Source organism: Protopterus annectens, chromosome 2.part1 (assembly GCF_019279795.1).
Source record: "Protopterus annectens isolate FY-2018-M chromosome 2.part1, PAN1.0, whole genome shotgun sequence".
NCBI lineage: Eukaryota > Metazoa > Chordata > Ceratodontiformes > Protopteridae > Protopterus > Protopterus annectens.
In genome coordinates, this window is record NC_056729.1 from 988,157,055 (window position 1) to 988,176,401 (window position 19,347).

Consider the following 19,347-nt stretch of genomic DNA (forward strand, 5'->3'; position numbering starts at 1 on the left):
AACAGAGATGCAGATAGGTGGCAATTCTATCTGGATTAAGTGGGTCTACAATTTCATAAGTAGGAGCTTACTATTCAGGGAACGGATAATAATATTCATTGAAATAAAGTATCTCACAATCTCACTACCTTGCCCTAGAGGAGTGGAAATCCGAGCCACTGCATCTCTCAGTGCTGCTGCATTGCTGCATGGAACTGCTTTTGGTATACCCCACCAAACTGAGATGATATAATTTCTGATGAGTGGGGATTAATTGGATATTTAGGGTAGTGAGGCAGAGTTGTGAAGGGATTCTGTTACCCCACCTCAAACCTTTTATAATTTGGCTCTATGTGTTATAGAAGCCCTCAAAAATGATTGACTGTTCACTGCTTAACAAATGTCATCACCTAACTGTGACAACAATTAGCAAACAATAGACTGATATTTCAAAACACACATCACAGTAATTATGCAATCACAATCAGGAGAAATAGTAAAATTCATTTGCATCTGTCAAAACATTTCTTGTTTTTTTCAGTATCCCTTCCCCTAATGTCAAATAAAAAAAATTGCAGCACATGGAATCCAAGTGTTGCTGACCTAATATATACCAGTTTATGATAATCTAAAAGATTTCAGTGTTATACCTTCTAATGACACTCAAACATTCAAACATTCATGTTTTCAAAATCCAGCCCAACCCATGTATAGAACATTCTTTCTAAGTTGGGAATATCTACCTTTACTGAGCCCTTCTCTGCTAGTGGAGACATATATATATATATATATATATATATATATATATATATATATATATATATATATATATATATATAAAATATACATATGCATGACTGGCAGCATGGCTATCATGCATGCTTCTTCCATCCAAAAAAGGGAAAGGCATGCAAGGCCACTAGTCCACCAGGAAAATATTTCTAATTTTAAGTGTATTATTTGTATGAGATATTCTGTCAAATTTAAGGAATGACTTGCACACTGTTTTACCTCGCATGCCTGCAGTCCCCAGCTAACCCTAATTGCTTTAACATAGTAACAAAACACTGTCACCTGAATCCGTCTTCCCACCATTCACTGACTACAGAAGTAAATCCCTCATACTGATGTAACTTTCTGTATATGTATATATATATATATATATATATATATATATATATATATGTATCTACTACTGATGATGATGAACTTGCAAACCTTACAAACTTAACAAAAGTGATCTCTGCCTAACATGCAAAGCTATGTCAAACCCAGAGCTGTTGGACATGCTCCACTTAAAGAAATCCCAATCCCTCCGAGCTACACGCTTTAGGGACCTAAACCTTGTCACCGCAATAAACAGAACATTCTGGAGGGGTAGATTCCTGTCCCAGAGTCTTCCCATACTCTGGAATAAACTACCTATCTATATCAAACAAAGATCCTCATTAGCACTCTTTAAGAAAAATATTGATGATTGGATGGGAAATAGGAAATTCACCTCGGGGATCACCTCTGTGGCTCTGCTCAACAGTGGCACAGGAAAATAATTTTCTTGGGTGGCAAAAGCCAGGGTACCTTTTTGGCTGGACTTGTATAGGCCCCAGGGCCGATAGCCTAGTACCTACCTATGAACCTATGAACCTATAAAAGTATCCCCATCCTTGTTCATATTAATACTAGCACTCTATTTTGCTTTTAAGCCTCTAGTGATATGTAAATCGAAGCTGGCTGAATATTAACTAAACACATGTCTCATTAACAGGTAGGAGAAGCCAATGTTTCTTAATAATGGCCCTGATGCCAAGATCATACTTAAGGAAAATTCACTGCCCTTATTAGGATGTAATAAACTTTAGCAATCTCTCACTGTAATTGAAGTGTACTTACCATGTCACTCAGTATCCCCGAGTCCCATACTTTCTCTAGTAACTCTGAATGATTTATTTATTTATTTGACATTTGTTAACTGGTTTAGTCTGGCTGGGCAGCATGCCCTTTTTCAGCAGAGACCCGAGGAGAAAAGCCCCAGATAACATCTACCTACAAAAGGTTGACTAATTTCTTAACTTTCACACAATTTATTCTCCTCTGTACTCAGCTTGGTGCACCTCACAAGATACCACTTATTAATGTCTAAAGACGTACACTACAAAAATTGAATTAATAGTTCCTGCTGACTTTCTTAAGGAAAATACATGTAGTTAGACTATGCCTTGTGCTGTATTTGTATAGCATATAATATCCAAATAATTTATTTGTGGTCTATCCCAGTTTGGTTCACACCTGAAAAAAATAAGTAGTTTCTTTGAGGAATTTTAGAAATTGTTGTAATTCTTTGGTTAAACCCTTCCATGAAAATATCACATAATCAATAAACTGGAAATTACCTTCTGCCAATCTTCTGTGTTGTACAATTACTGTCTCTCCCATCCAGCCATGGCCAGATTGACAAAGGTGTGAGGCATAATGGCTCCCATGACCACCCCAGATATTTGTTGGTATATCTCAGGCACAAAGAAAAATAGTTAAGATTCAATACTTTAATATGAAGCTTGATGAGGACACTGCATGCTTCTGGAACAAATATCATGTTATAATTATTCACTGTTGTGCAGATGTTTCCACCTAATGGAGAAAAAAATACACAAAATGTTTATCTCATATGAGGCAACACGACAGAACTAATGCATCTTCATAAGTTCATAGGCAGGTACTAGGCTATCGGCCCTAGGGCCTATACAAGCCTAGCCAAAAAGGTACCCTGGCTTTCACCACCTAATAAAATTATTTTCCTGTGCCCCTGTCGAGCAGAGCCACAAAGGTGATTTCTGGGGTGAATTTCCTATTTCCCATCCAATCATCAAGATTTTTCTTGAAGAGTGCTAATGAGGATCTTTGTTTGATATAGATAGGTAGTTTGTTCCAGAGTATGGGAAGTCTCGGGGACAGGAATCTATCCCTCAAGCATGTTCTGTTTATTGTGGTGACAAGGTTTAGGTCCCTAGAGTGTGTAGCTTGGAGAGACTGGTATTTCTTTAGGTGGTGCATGTCCAACAGCACTGGGTTTGACATAGCTTTGTATGTTAGGCAAAGATCGCCTCTGAGTAGGCGATATGCGACAGAGTAAAGCTGGAGTTTTTTGAGATGGTCTGCGTTGGGTATCTGTTTGAGGTCGGTAATCCCCTTTGTGAGGTATTTCTGTGGCCTTTCCATTTATTGTAGATGTCTTGTGAGGTACATACCAAAAGAGGTGCTGTACTCTATAATGAGTCTAATGAGTGATGAGTAGAGGGGAACAATGACCTCTTTTTTCCTGGATGAGAAACCTTTTGTGATGAGGTGTGCCACGTAGAAGGATTTCTTAACTACTGTGGCAATGCGATTATCAAAGGAGAGACTACTGTCCACCTGTGTCCCAAAATCTCTTATCACACTTTCAGTGTTAAGTAGACTACCACCTATGTGGTAGCTCATGGGTACAGAGTTTTTACCAAAGGGGATGACAATGCACTTTTTGGCATTGAGCTTGAGGCCATGGCTTTGACACCAGGCATCTGTCTCAGTGAGGCCCTTTTGTAGGATGTTCACATCGTTAGTTTCAGTCATCTGTGAACTTTATTAGCCAAAGACCTTCTGTGTTAGCCTATACTTCAGAAAAGTAGATACCAAATAGGAGAGGACCCAGGACTGAACCCTGTGGTACTCCACTTGTCACTGGTCTGAAGTCGGATTTGGAGTCTGCTACTTTCACAGTGTGGGTTTTGTCAGTGAGCCATTTGGCAACCCATCTTGTGACATAGGGATTTATACCTAGTTTAGTGAGTTTATCTACAATTCCAGAGTGGGGACGGTGTCAAAAGCCTTGGCGAGATCTAGATAGGCTGTGTGAATCACCTTACCCTTGTCTATGGCTTTGGTGACTGCTTCAAAGAAGTCTATCAGGTTTAAGAGACATGATCTGCCTTTTACAAACCCGAACTGGGTGGGGTCCAGAGTTTGGAGATTACCAGTGTCTGTTTATAAGTTCCATGATGATAGGTTCCATGGCCTTGCAGACCAGGCTCTTTAGGCTAATGGGGCGGTAGTTCCCAGGGTCCATGTTGGCTCCCCCTTTGTGGACTGGGATAACCATCTCTGTGCACCATTCAGTGGGCACAAAGCCTGAGGTGAGGCTATGACTGAACATGGTGCTTAGGTGGGGTGCCAGTGTATTCTGTAGTTCATGTAGAATGCAGCCTGGGATGTTGTCAGGTCCCATGGATGCTGTGTTCTTGGCTTTGGACAGTGTTGTTTTTACCTGTGCAGCCGTGAGTACAGGAAATGTGCATTCTTCCGGTATAGAGATGGGCCCTTCAGGGCGTGAGGGGAGGGTAAAGTTAGCACTGAATATATCTGCCAGGTTGTTGGCAATATCAGTTGGTTCTGTATATGTTGTGCCATTGTGCTGTAACTCGGAGCAGATCTGAGTGTTGCCATTGAGATTCTTGACATAGCTATAGAATGCTCTGTGGTTGTCTTTAGAATCAGTGGCAATTTTGTTTTCATAACTAGCTTTGGAGGATTTTATGAGGGATCTCAGCTTCTTACTGAGGCTGACCAGGGAGTTTCTCCAATCATGGGACTTTACTCTTTTTTGCAACAGTTTCTTTCTTCTGTTGTACAGTTTGTTTATGGCAGGGGACCACCAGATTGGCTTCCTTTTTTTTGGAGGATAGCATCTTGGTTCTGTTAGAGATAGCATGATCCATGCACTTGTGTAAGTGCTTATAAAGTACATTTGTGCAGGATTCAGCAGTCATACCTCTATTGTCCATCCGCATGGGTGTCGGGAAGTTTGTCACTGGATGTCTAGGCTGATTAGCTTGTGGTCAGATCTGACAAATGAGGAATTGACCTCTGGTGTGGAACACCGGTTGCCCATGTTGTTAATGACCAGGTCTAGGATATTGCTGCCCCTGGTGGGGGTGTGGATAAGTTGATCCAAGGTGTTGGAATTTATGAATTCCAGAAAACGTTGAGCAAAAGAGTTGGTACACGAGTAGTTTTACCAGTTAATGGTAGGGTAGCTGAAATCACCCATTACTAGGGTGTTTGGTTGTACCCTAATATTTTCCAGTGTATCAAGAAATGAGGAGTGGGAATCCTGGGGCTTGCTGGGGGATCTGCAGCAAGTTACAATTTGGATTGCTGTCTTTCCCAGAGTTAGTTGCACTTGGATAATCTCAGATGCATTATGCTGAGCAACTAGTCTGGAAGTGTGGATATCCTTAATGAATATGGAGACGCATCTGCCTTTAGTGTTTTGGTCCAGGTTAGGTGGCCAAAAGATGTGGTATGAATTATAGCCTGGTAATGCAGGGGTGCTGTCTGGAGCCTTGATCCAGGTCTCTGTCACTGCACAGATGTCAATGTTCTCCATTTTAAGGAGTGCCTCGAGTGAATGCATTTTGAAGTATAGACTTCTAGCATTGAGCAGTATTACCCTCAGATTTTGCTTGCTTGTACCTGTTATGGTGGTGAATTTTTCATTTGAACTTTGCCTAAAAAGGCACTATACAGGTGGCAAGAGCCTTAGCCAGTATCCGGAATCCCAAGGGTGACAGGTGCAGGCCATCTCTGGCAAAGCATCGTGGTCTGTCGGTCATGTCATCCCAGGCAGACAGATACTGGATCCCCTTAGAATGACACCAGCAGCTTAGCCAGTTGTTGAAGTCAATCATTTTGTCCTTGTACTGTGGTATCATTCTGGGTGATGGCAGGATGCTACTCAGGGCTAGGGTCATACCTGGCTGGGCTACAAGATCAGAGAGCTCCTCCGTGTCTCTTTTCATGTATTCCAGGTAAGTACTTCTCAGGTCATTCACACCAACATGGACAATGACAGAGTCATATTTGTAGTTGCTGTGGCGTGACCTGAGTGCATGCGTTATGTGGCGGATCTTGGCACCTGACTGGCAGGTGAATGGAACATCAGTGTATGACTAGAGTGTTGGGTATGTTGTTTTGCCTTATGGGCTGTGGTTGAGTGACACACTGAGTCTGTGGGCTATGTGTCATTTGGGTTGTGTTGGGGGGGTGGAGGTTGCTTGCATTTCTGCTTTGGAGGTCTTTGTTGCTTTAGTAGATTTTTATTGAGAGCCTCCACGAATGTAGGTGTGTGTTTTGTGTTGCTGTGTGTGTGTTTTGGTGGTGTAGGTTTTGAGGGACTATGTGATGAGTGCGGTGTGGTGCAAGTGTTTATCTTCTCCTCTTGACTGTCTAGTCTAATCTTGGGTGAAGAGAGCGTTGCTTCCAGTCTGGCTATATAAGTGCATCTCTCACAAGTTGTAATGTTGGGTGGTAGGAGGAGAGGATTGTCTGTGTACATGAGGCAATTGCTGCATTGCCCCAAGATGCCCATATTCATCAGGTATACAGGAGAAAACACTGGGAGCTGACCCTGTTTTCTGGTAAAACAGTCAGAAAAGCAGAGTACCTGAAATGGTATTTTTTCATATATAATTATTTTCTTTAATTGGTTTATACCTATAATAGCAGAGCATGCAGTGACCCCACTTTTGCATGTGTGAATTAAGTAAAATGACTATAATTTTGGTTAGAACTAGAAAGTATAGGGCTGTACTGTAGGGGCCATATGAAAGGGAAAATAACTTCTTATAGTTTTGTAAATGCAATACAGCACAATACAAAAACTGCAAACTAGAAATTAATGTATTAATTGCAATATGCATTCTTGTCCCAGTTATGTCATGTAAAAAGTTACATGACTGAAGTTTTGACATTTTTTCACACTTAATATTGTTTAGTTCATTCTCTTTACTAAGCAGATCCCACTAGGCCAATGGCCTTTTTCCAGTAAAGATGCTGATTTATTTACTTAATAATGTGGAGATCTTACCCAGGTTGCTAGAGAAACCCTACTTTTTTGATTATTGCCATGTGAGCTTTAATATCCACTTGAAATATCCCCATCCCGTACATACAAGGCCTCAGCTTAATGTTTCTTCAAAAAGGATAATTGATAGGTCATCAGCACCCCATTATAATGCCTTGTGGCATCAGTATTGGAAAATGAATCCATGCACCTGGTTTAGGAATACATCCCATTGAATTCTGATCCCATTGCTTTCTGATCTTCCTGACATCAAGGCTGATGATTCTTCTCACTTTATAGATACTCAGTATGAAATGGTTTGCTGTCTTTTTTATACATTTTCAGCAGGATTCAATAAAGCCTACACAGTTGTTTTCCAGAGTGTGCATGTTGCTACACAATGCTCACACAGGTGTGAAAACTTTTAGATTCACTAAGCAGCATGTAGAGATATGCACCCCTGCACAAACAAGGTAACACCATGGCATGCTAATTACAGCACAAGCAGATGAATTACATGCTAATTAATCAATCTATATGGCGGAGCTATTCAACAAGCTATAAAACAACCGTGTAGACTATATGCTGGTGTTGCCTGTGAATTTCAAAACATTTGGAATACAGCCATGGAAAGGAGTTTACATGGACAGAATAAAAAGTAAAAGGTGTGAGATTTGTACAGAACTGACCTTAATATGTCACAGCATTAGATACAGGCTGGATGCAACAAAATGAGTGTAACAATAGCATCATAATAATTTTTTGTGCCTTAACAGAAATGCTGTTGTTCTCCCACACCCCCAAATGAACAGTACCCCTGTAAGTAATGCCGAAAAATGAAAGTGTAAAAGTGTGTGCTAATCAAAATAAATATAAAAACCATTAAACAGACTATTTATAGTTCCATATCAGCATATGCAATATATAGCTGACGAAATGCAGGCATATCATCTAAAAATCAGTAGTCCCTGTCCAGATACATCCCAAAGTAATATCTTCTCTTCTGTGTTCAACAATTTCCCTAGCTACATGGTTGCCATCTGGTGTAGATTCAGGGCTGTCAGCATGATGAAGATGCAAGTGAGGTCTGAACTCATTAGAATTGCTGAATCCCAGAAAATTGGATCTGTGTAGGGATATAAACATAGTCCAGTCACTCCTTCAGTGTTTGTGTTTAATGGATGGCAACTGTGAATGCTTACATCAGGTGGGTGTGTCAGGTCAGACTTACAAAGTGTTACATGTAAGTCTGCTGAGGTTGGAAATGCAAGTAAGCAGTTCACAATTCACAAGTTTTGTTTCATTAACATCAAACCTCCTCTTCATTTGTGAGCAAATTGTGGTTTCTCTGTCAGTTTTTTTATTATTATTATTTTATTATTTTTTAGCAATTGTTTGTGCAATGCAGTGCTTGGTGCAATCACAGGTAACAGAGGAATGATTGGAAGGTTTGGATGTGCTTATCTTGTTTGTATGGTGTTGTGCGATGGACAAAAAGGAAACCTTAAGAATGACATAAGGGAATGTCATGTAACCATTCCAGTGGCAGCATTGCTAAAGTATGCCAGTTAGTAGTAAGTCTGTGGAATACATCTGCTACTTAACTGACTATGTGGCAGCACGTGTTAACGCAGTTATTGCAGTGATACATTTCTTTTTGGGGCCAGATAGTACTGGGTTGAAAGACAACTAAAACTAACACTTTAAGTACTTTCATATTACCATTGCTGCATGTTGGTACATGATGCACACCATTGCACAATAATACATTAAAGAAAAGAAATGAGGAAGATAAGACAGTAATAAAATGGGGAGCAAGCAGGGGAAGAACAAATGGAAAGCAATATAGGAATGTACAGGAAGGGGTTATGAAAGAACCATAGCTTTCCATTTCTTCAACAGTAAAAACGATAATATATGCAGAATATTAGCTAAATTTGGACTTGCACCTCCAGAGACAGGGGTGACCACAACACAATCTTGTTGTACAGGCAAATGGACTTAATCCAGTGTGTCAAGAAGGCACATGTGCCAAATGGAGAGCTATGTATGACACATTTTTTTTTTTTTTGTGGGAGATGTGCCCATTCTTTTTTTTTTTTTTGAGAGGGAGAGGAATGTTGGGCAAGGGATGTAGGTATGTCTGCGTTTGATAAGTTGAATAGGTGAGTTGCAGACAAACAAGGCAAACATGACAAAACACAGGGACAGTGATGGACACAAGAGGTCGGTAGACACCATGGATGGGATGAGGGTCAGGACGTCCAGAAACAATGCTCATCAAGCTGGGTAACAGTGAGGATCAAATCCTCATGCAATGGAATGTCATCACTGTCACTTCATTCCACCACTGGCTGGAGCACTTGATGTCTCCTTCTCCTCCTCCTGGTCCTACATAAAATCTGGGACAGCTTCCCCTCTTTCCAATATAGGCCTGCACTAACAGTGCAGTACAAAACCCTACACACCATACCTTGAGTTCAGCACAAGTGATAAACTCACCACCTCTGTCAGTACTGGGCTATCTATCTGAGGGTGCAGGTATTGCAGGGACAGCAGAGGTGGTGCTGCCAGTTTGGCTTCCAGACATGATAGGCAATGTGCCAGGGTTGATGGAGTCAGGGCAGGCAGATCCTGTGAGGCAGGCCTACTCTGTTTTGCCGTGGAGGATTTTGTGATGTGATACACATGGATGGCATGGACATATTTTGCATTTTGACGACACATAATATTATAAAACAAACAAGCAAAAAAATAGAATGAGCTAACAATTGGGGTCAGGAAAAAAAAGAGATAATATTAGTACGTTCATATGTAACATACAATGCACTAATACAATTATTTGACTCTATTATCTTAATCTTTACTCTTAAGACTACCATCCCCTAACAGATAATTATTACTTTTAAGACTACCAGCTCCTAACATATGCACATTACACTACAGATTTCAGCAAGTATATGCTTGTTCCAATTATACAGTTACAGTTTACAGCAGGGCATGTGTACCACTGGTATAGAGCTTTTACTTTATACCTTTAAGTTACAAATAATTGAAGAATTAACAGCACTATAGAGTTAGGAAGTGTGGTATTTGCAACCACCACCTCTGACTAAAGTCTAACATTGTATTCTTGGTTTGTGCTATAAACTAATCCATGCACACTTATTTTTACAGTTGAGATATGCATGTTCAACTTAATACAACTGTATAAAATATGAAACAAGCTATATTTAACTTTTAAAGCTACAATAACACTACTCTTTTGCTGCATAAATACCATATTCCTCCCTCACCCTTGCAAATCTAGTGCCATGGGTCTTAATACTGTACTCCCATTCCATGGCAGCTGTGGAAAAAAAAGAACAGAATAGAATGCAATTATGAATAACAGTCTTGCCTATATTCAGCTTTCAAGCCTTACAAGTAGTTAATGTAGTTAATACTTGCACATCTGTGGGATGTCCTCCATCCTAAATTCCTTGCTCCAAGCATTGAGGTTACCCTTCTTCTCCTCCATAGGTCATTGTAGTGATGCCTACATTGGTCACCAGTGTAAGAGATGCTGGTGGCACTGGTTACAGCCCAGGCCAAACTATGCCATGTTTCTGACTTATACTGGAACCCAGAATAGTCCCCTTGTAGAAACTTGGCAATGTGGTATTTCACTAGGAGTCCGACAAAAATCTTGGACTCCTGAGTACCCCATCCACACCCTCTCCATGAATGCCTGCCATGTCCATCATGGATTAAAAGCAATGGTGAATGATGGTTTTCCACCAATTCCAGTTATTGCATTTACTGGGAGTGTGCACACTCTTTGAAAATGTTGCACACCACTTACCATCATGCAAACCCGGTGCTTGGGAGTGTGCACTGTCATGCAATGTGTTTGGGCGATGGTAAGTGGTGTGCAACAGTGGCAAACATTGCAGTTTTATGGTTATTTGATGTACAGGCAGTTATGTATAGTGTTTGACAAATGTGAAGGTCATAGCAGTCCAGAGAGCCAATATATGCTTACAGGAATATAGTACACAGTATACCCACAGTCTGAAATTTCATACTAAATGAGATAATACATTGATAAATAAATGAATGAATAAATAAATAAACAACTGACATAATATTACTGTCTCCACGCTCATACATATAATTAATATCATGTACATAATGTCAAGTGTTATATGTGACAGTGACTATAATGGGAAGTAGAACAACAATAACATTTTATGGAATATGCTGTAGTTGAACTCAGTACATGCATATGGCAGTCCTACTTTACCATCTGTTGCCACAAAAGAGTTGAAATAACAGCTGTTCATGTTTCAGTTCATTGCTTTAAACTGCAATGGCACAACAGGGAAAAAATGTTGCACACGCTGTACTAGAACCCAGAGTTATCTGTACTCCTGCCCTACACTTATACCTGCTGCCACAGACAATAGCATTGATTGAATGCATCTGACTTCTATTTTTGGTTGTCTGCTTTGTGGGTTGTCTAATTATCCACTTTGCGTGCTTCCGCACTTTGTGCCAATGAGATAAGAACAGCCCAGCCTGACATTCTATTTCTCCGGTTGCTGTGTTTGCACTAAGTGGTGCATCACTCAAACAGTGGCCAAAAAAGGGAGAAATAGTTAAAATAAAGAAAACCTATCTATGACATACACTGTAGAAAATGTTAGTACACATGAGATATTTCTACACAAGTATGAATTCCAACTCTTACTCCAATACATCTTCAGAAAACAAGATGGATGCCTTATCCATCTTTGTCACAGAAAAAGCTTTTCTGAAAAGAACTGAATTCACTATTCATACAAGCAAATGCAGCAGAATGTACACCAACATCAAACCATAAACTGTTATTTGTACATTTATTAAATTCGTTATATTTGGACATAGTGCACTTTTTGATCACACAACCTGTTATGACTATTTCTTGCAAATATACAGCTCTGTCTCACCATTCTGTGTTTCTTGGTCATTCATCAGTTAACTGACCAGTTCTCTGACACATGCAGTGTGTAAGCCATTCTATATCATTGGCCTTAAAATGTGTGAGGATATTAATTGTGAATAACATGATATGCAGCTGCCAACAACTGAAGGACAGGTTGAATGGCAGAAAAAAGCATAGAATGCTCTTTTTTTGAGGGGGTGCAAAAGTGAGTCATGCTTATGGCACAAACAAGGGTATACTGTTCTTGTGGGGGAACAAACATGAATTACTGTTATGGCAAAAACAATTATAGACTGTTCTTTTGGGGTAAGCAATGGTGAGTTACTGTTATGGCACAAACAAGGATGGACTGTTCTTTTTTTTTGGGGGGGGGCAAAGGTGAGTTACTTCTCTGGTACAAACAAAGATATGTTACTTTTGTTACTTTCCTTGTTTTGCATCCTGCCTGTTTAATCTTGTGAAGGCTGTACAGTCAGAAACTGCAATATGTATCATTGCATTCTACCTTCTCTCTTTAATGATTTTCTATTACAAATGTATGGTGCTATACTGAGGCCATGAAGTGAACATCAGTACTTTTAAGAGATGTGACCATGTGTATCTTTGATGCCTGAGGCGTACTACTTACTAATGGACACAAATAAGTCAAATAAGTTTCTACTGCTACATCTTAAGGTAATGTCTGTACATAACACCCACCTTTTACTTGCTTACTATACTAAGTGATGAAATATGAGGATATATCATAATATTTAAACAATACACTCCAGATTGAGGACTTACCTTGTAAATGCAGCAGTTGCCACAGTGTTTGTTAGGGGTTGACTCCATCTGATGTGAGCAGTACACAGATAATAGATGGGGAGGTAAAGGTTGTGCGGGTTGCTGGCATCAGTGCTACTTTAAGTATTATCATTAATCCTGGCAAACTGCCATACCATTTCTCTATACTCAAGTGCATTTTTAAAATTGGCACCCCTTTTATCAATTTCAACTCTATCAATTATAAAAAATAAAAACCTTTTAACATTTTCAAAATATTAATGATGCCTGTTCTATTTTGAGTATTCTAAGGCTTAGGGCACACAAAATTTAATACATGAGTTAAGTGGTTCTGTTTTTTATTTATTTGCATTTTTAGTCCATATAAGATACATATTTTTTATAAGTACTATATTGTTTTTAGGGTTATTTAAGTACATTCGTATTACTAATTGATATATTTTAGGGTGGAATGTACATAGGAAGTAATGAATATTTAACATTTTGTAACTTATTTTTTCAGATTTTGTGTTTTGTTGTTTTAAACAGAACTGGTATATTGTCCATATTTTTTAGTTAGATGTTGATCATGTCATCTTTTAATTAGTATATAATGTACTCTTTTAGTGAGACTTTATTCTGATGAAGCCCAAGTTATGTAACAGGGGAAAGTCCTTAGTCTCTTGTTTTATAGTATTGTTTTTGTAATAAATGCATGTGTTTACGTGAGCACAAACTGACAGTGGTGATTTTTTATTTTAATTTATCAGTTATGTTTCATACACTAAGTGACTCTTGGTGTATTTGGTACAATCACTAGTGAGTTGTAAATGCTATCCCTATTTTGCCTATATGAGATGAAATTCAGTGATAACTACTACTGTGTGGTAGCAATTGAACAATTTATGGAAACCATCAGAAAGCCTCATTATCCATAATCATAGCACAGACAGTACAAGGTAACCAGACATAAACCCTAATATAGTCTTATTGAGGTACTATTTATAGCACATGTAAGCATCAATGAATAAATATCCATACCATAACTAGAACAACATGCTACATAGCAACATATGGAAACTGTCAGAATACATTAGTTTCAGTAAGTATTCCATAGACTGTTCTGAGTTGACAGCAATATATATGGATGCTTCGTTTGTTCATCCTTATATACTGTTCATTGGTGCTCTTTACATTTATCTGTACAGGTTCATATGCTGAATCCCTTCTATTTAGTGACGCATATGTCCCCATCTAAATCCATACAGGTCTATCCTACACCTCACCAGTAAGTAACATACATTTTTTTGTATTACAGACAATTTTCCCTAAGGAAAGAAACATATCCTGCTACAGCAATGCTAATGGGTGCAATATTACCTTTGCAGCTACCTGTGAGCTAGATATACCTGAAATTAAGACCAGCTATATGTACACAGCTTTTAGGTCCCATATGCACCATACATGATTAATGAGGCTCATTAGCATGAAGGTTTTGAAATCCCATTTGCACACGTCCACTTAAGTTCTTGAAATTTGGTGCATCAACCAATAGCTCAGCATAACGGGAAGGTGCTCTGTGCAAATACCAAATAGGTATCGTAAAATGTGTCCCTATGAAGCACATGGCCATTACTCTCCAATAATCTGATGCCATCCTGTAAGCACCACTTTTAAATTGTGATTTTGATACATTTAAGGATTAGGCCATTGCTACCTGAAAATTGAATGGGACCTCAGCAAGCAATTTTTGGACGTTTGATATCAGCATATCATCATCAACATTCCCACTACAAGGTGGCTTTGATGTGCCTGGACACCCAGTTGGACCAAGGAGGAGACTATCCAGATGGTGGTCGTCTACACTCGAGCAGAGCATTGTATGCGAGCCAGACCATGCAACTTCCAATGATAACATCTTGAACCAGATTGAGAGGGTGCACCAATGTTGCACTAGAATCTACTAGACTGGGGAGCAGGTATACCACCATTACAATGACTGCATCAGAGGGACACTGAGGATCTTCACTGGAGGACCACTGAGGTATGGAGACAGCCAGCAGATGCCTACAGTAAGTGTCATAATCCTAAGTTTACCTTTACGTTCCAATGGAAATCACATGTATAGCTGTGATCCTATATGTTCAACATATATCTTTTAAACTGATTACTTAGCTGTTCTGGCAATTAGCTCATCTGCGTAATCAAAAAGGCAAAGTGACTGCTCTCCCTGTAATTAGAGGTTCAATTCCTGTGGTGGTTATTTCTTTAATGTTGTTTATAATGAGCAGACTATTGACCATTAGACTTGTTTGTTTTCCAACTTATACAGTACACACTTTTATGCATCCAATATGATAGTGTGTCACTGATGCCTATAGCACGTAGTCCACTGATAATTACATATTTCTTTGTTATCTATAATGCTCTCAGACTATCAGGCAGTATTCTTCTGTATGTGTGAATACTGAGTCATACAGATATCCCTTTGTCAACTCTGCTTTACAAAATGAACACCACTGTTAAATACTTGTTTGTGGAGCACATTAACTTAAGACCACTGCAGGTCCGAATGTCTACATATGTTGTATGTTATAAAACCTGATGCTATTGAGAAATTGTATGGAGTATGAAGGCCTATAGCATTTATGTGTCATATGGTTGCATATTTCTCCATTATCTGTAGCAATACGGTTATATACATCCAATTGCAGTTTAAGAAGGAAAGAATTACGAAGTGTGCTAGCTCAGCCTCTAAAGCAAGAGGCCAATATACACATATTATGGCTACTTCTAGGTTCAAATCCATGTAGGGATACCTTTCATTAAACCTTGATATGTTTGTCTCTGCAAACATTTTTGAAAATGCTTGTATAGATTGATAGCTGCTAGCTGATGTTTATAGGTATATTGTACATGCTTATGACTACATCACTTATTTGTCAGATTTCTATGAGTATCTCCATTACTGGCAATTTTTTTTTGGCAACAGCAGCTATTTTAATACAGTTTTATATGTAAAGCTTTGACCACAGTGGGATAGCTCTTTACAGCTGGAGCATACATCTCAACCAATCATGGAATAATTCAGAAATAATCAGTGACAATCAGGGAAATGTTTACTATGTTACTACTATTAATGTGGAATACAATAATATTGGCAAAGTGAATGCATCACATAACTCTATCATTCTTTATTAAGTACAATTCACTACCCTTCCCCTACTGTTATATGGAGGGAGTGAGATGGGCATATATACAGTTTAACTCTAAAACAGGGACATCCCTGAATATCAGGAACATTTGTGATGCATAAATTCTGATGTAACAATGTTTATATTTTCTACCTTCCTACCTAAACTACATTTTGAATGTGATGAACAGGAAATCATGTGTAGTTGTCTGTTAAAAGCAGCTATGTGTTGTATGACAATGTTCCACAGTCTGAGCTATGAAATGTTACAGTTGTTTTTTTTTTCTTTTTTTATGACCTTGTGCTGACATGCAATCAGGCTTCCATGTTTTAGTTTACAAATGCCCAGCACATAGGGAAAGTTGAACTGCAGTTTAACCATCTTGTAATGTGGAAGCCCTGCCCCTGATCCATGTTATGACTCAATTCCTGCACAGTCACACCTCTGATATGTTTAACTGCAGTTGCTCCAGACAATCACAGCCAGGATGGATTAGCTAGGCAAGTAGACGTCAGAGTTACAGTGTCAACAGAGCAGACAGTTGCAAGTTTGAATCACAGATTGTTCAGTCAGTATTCCAGTGTGTGATACAGCAAAATTGATTATGTTGATTCTATAATGTTATTTAATGTAAAAGTTAGAGAACATAAGCTGCAAATTGTATTCACTTGTTATTTTACACATTCCTAGTCTTTGCCATTCATATATGATTTTTACTTTGTACAGGTGATAAACAATGAGCAAGCAACAGAGATTTGTGCATCAAGCAGATGCATAGGCTGGAGGACCAGTGTAAGGAGAGAGGTATATGTTATGCATTTTCACATTTTTTTTACCTAGAGTAGATCTGAACATTGTTAGAGGACTGACTTTGTTTGTATTTCCATGCATACTACTACTAATGCAAAACTAACCAGTATGCATCGGTAAAGTAATTGCAATGTTCATACTATCCCTGAGATTATCAGTACATATTTCACACAAAAATGTTTACAAATGAGTTAGGAGCAGGCCTTGTTTACTGAGGGTAATGTGAATTGCACATCACAACCTAGACAACAGTCAGTTGGCATAGTGCTTCACTGTGATGTTTTACTTATGTGTTAATAGTATTTTGTTTGTTGTTTATATATGAGGTATTTGTACTCGGGTTTGGCTCTATGTCTTAGTGGCTGTTCTGTTTTGCATTGCTTGCTTACTCATACTGCTGTTGGCAGGTTATGTTTGACATGTGATTCAGTTTGTTAAGGGAAATGCTTCTATCTATAAGACTGTTGATGCCCTATAGCACACGTATATCCTTTGGTTAGTTTGAGTTGTACACATAACCATTCCTGTTCATTATTTACATCTGCATGTTACATAATCACTGATTAGCATTACTCTGTTTGCATTTTGTAGTAGTGTATGTAGTAATGGCAAATGTATACATGGCATTGGTACATTAGTAGATAAAACTATTTCTAAGACATCATCTACATAGCTTATGTTTTTTTTTTTAATTTCATATGCTATTACTGTGTTTATGATTGTCCATTTTAGAATGTTGTTCTGTTGCATCAACCAATGGCCATGTTGCTTTGCTCATCTTATTTGTGTATAACTTGTATACTTCCCATTGAATTGCCATCTCACATAACCTTATTATACAAATATGTAAATCGAAAACTGTTTACATGACTCATTACTTGCACATACACCCTGGTTACAGTTGTGTATGATTCACATATTCACAAACTGACATACATGTTTGCACATGCACCCTGGTTACAGTTGTGTATGATTCACATATTCACAAACTGACATACATGTTACACATACAGTAATTGTGTAATGGTATGCTATTGTTTTGATATTCTGTGATGGATACAGTGGCCTTGATATTGGCCTCTATTGAAATTATCTATACCTATAGGTAATAGTGTCTAGCGAATGTGTCATGTATGGAGATCCATCTGCTAGTTGTACTTGTTTTTATTTTGCTTCTTATACCTAATCTTTTTAGGCTATATCAGCTGATGATGTGGTTTTGATTAAAACTGTAATGTATAGTTATATACCTTTCTTCCCATATACATTAAATGTTGAAGCAAAACACTCAATGGAGTAAATACCTCTCCAAATAAATGGTATGAGAAAAATAACTAACAAAAAGCTTTTGGTAGAAGCAACCATGCAAAACTATGATTATGTCGTTTAAAAACGTTCGAAACCAGTCAGCGATAAAAAGTAAATCACTTTAACCAAAAGTTCAAAAGCTTTGTTGCCCCTTGCTTGTTAATGCACTTACAGCTAGTCCTGCCACAAATTAACAAATGACAAAAATGGTCTGAGAACCGACACATTCCACCACAGCAAGAGATTGTGTGTGGCTGGCATATAGTAATCCAAGGAAAATAAGATTCACTGTCACACTTGACAGGAACAGTCAAGAGAGTACTACAGACATCCAGCACATTCATAATATGAAGAATAAAAATCTTCATATTAGAGTCAAATTTGTTATATACTACATTCATTCAAAACACCAGATCACTGAATTTTTACGTCCTTCATGGACTGCAAGAACTCTTTGTACTCGTCTGGATGGTATCATTTGTATAACTCAATCTTCCTCCAGATCTGTTTTGGAATATCTTGATAGTAATTCTTCTCATCTCGAGCCATTTTCTTGTAGTTCTCACCATAGTTCTCGATCATGTAATGGACATACTGAATCATGTCTTCAGATAATGTAGTCTTCTTCTTCTCTGGAAGGGAGGCTGCTGACTCTAATTCACGTATAACATAAGGCTTCTTGATGAATTTGTTTGCTGCCTCTGTTCAATCAACCTCCATCTCAGATGCCTTCTGTTCTTGAATGCCAGTGACCTTGTTTGGGTCTACTGCAAGTTCCATCTCTGCCAGGTTCTGAGCTACTGTTTTCTTGTCATCCCAAGCTCTTCTGATATGGGAACATTTGATTTGTGGAGCAGTTTTTCTCTTACTCCCCCTTTTCAACTTTTTCCTATCAACATTATAACGAAAAGTATTTCTCTCCTTTTTACTCTTCACTTTCGGCATCCTGCTACAGTCCAATACAAGCCTGGAAAAATAGATGCAAGGAAGAACTACCACAATCACAGAAATAAAAGAAAAAAAAAGACAAGGGGAAAAACTTTTGGTCTGATGAAGCAAGTGTGAAAGTGCTTACCCGTGTACACCATTAAAGTGATTTACTTTTTATCGCTGACTGGTTTCGAACGTTATTGAACTACATATTCATAGGTTTGCATGGTTGCCTCTACCAAACGTTTTCTTCTCATATATCGAGGTCATGTTGAAGGTATAGTAGTTAATACCTGTTACATTGTTTTATGCCCAAAACAGTTTGTTTCATAACAGCCATGTTTAGCACAGGAATGTCAAGCCTGACAGATATGTGGTTTTCATAGTTATAGTTTAAATTTGTGACCTACCTTTCACATGGTGATAGACATATCAAATGTTTTCTGCCTGTGCATTGTGTCACACTGGGTATGTTATGTACTCGTATAGCTACAAGTATGCATATTATGTACTTTTTTCTT

General features: G+C 38.4%; 1 pseudogene; it reads right to left on the reverse strand.

Moving 5' to 3' along the window:
• Window positions 1-18,323: 18,323 nt before the first annotated feature.
• On the reverse strand, window positions 18,324-18,913 carry LOC122794760 (annotated as a pseudogene).
• Window positions 18,914-19,347: the final 434 nt, after the last annotated feature.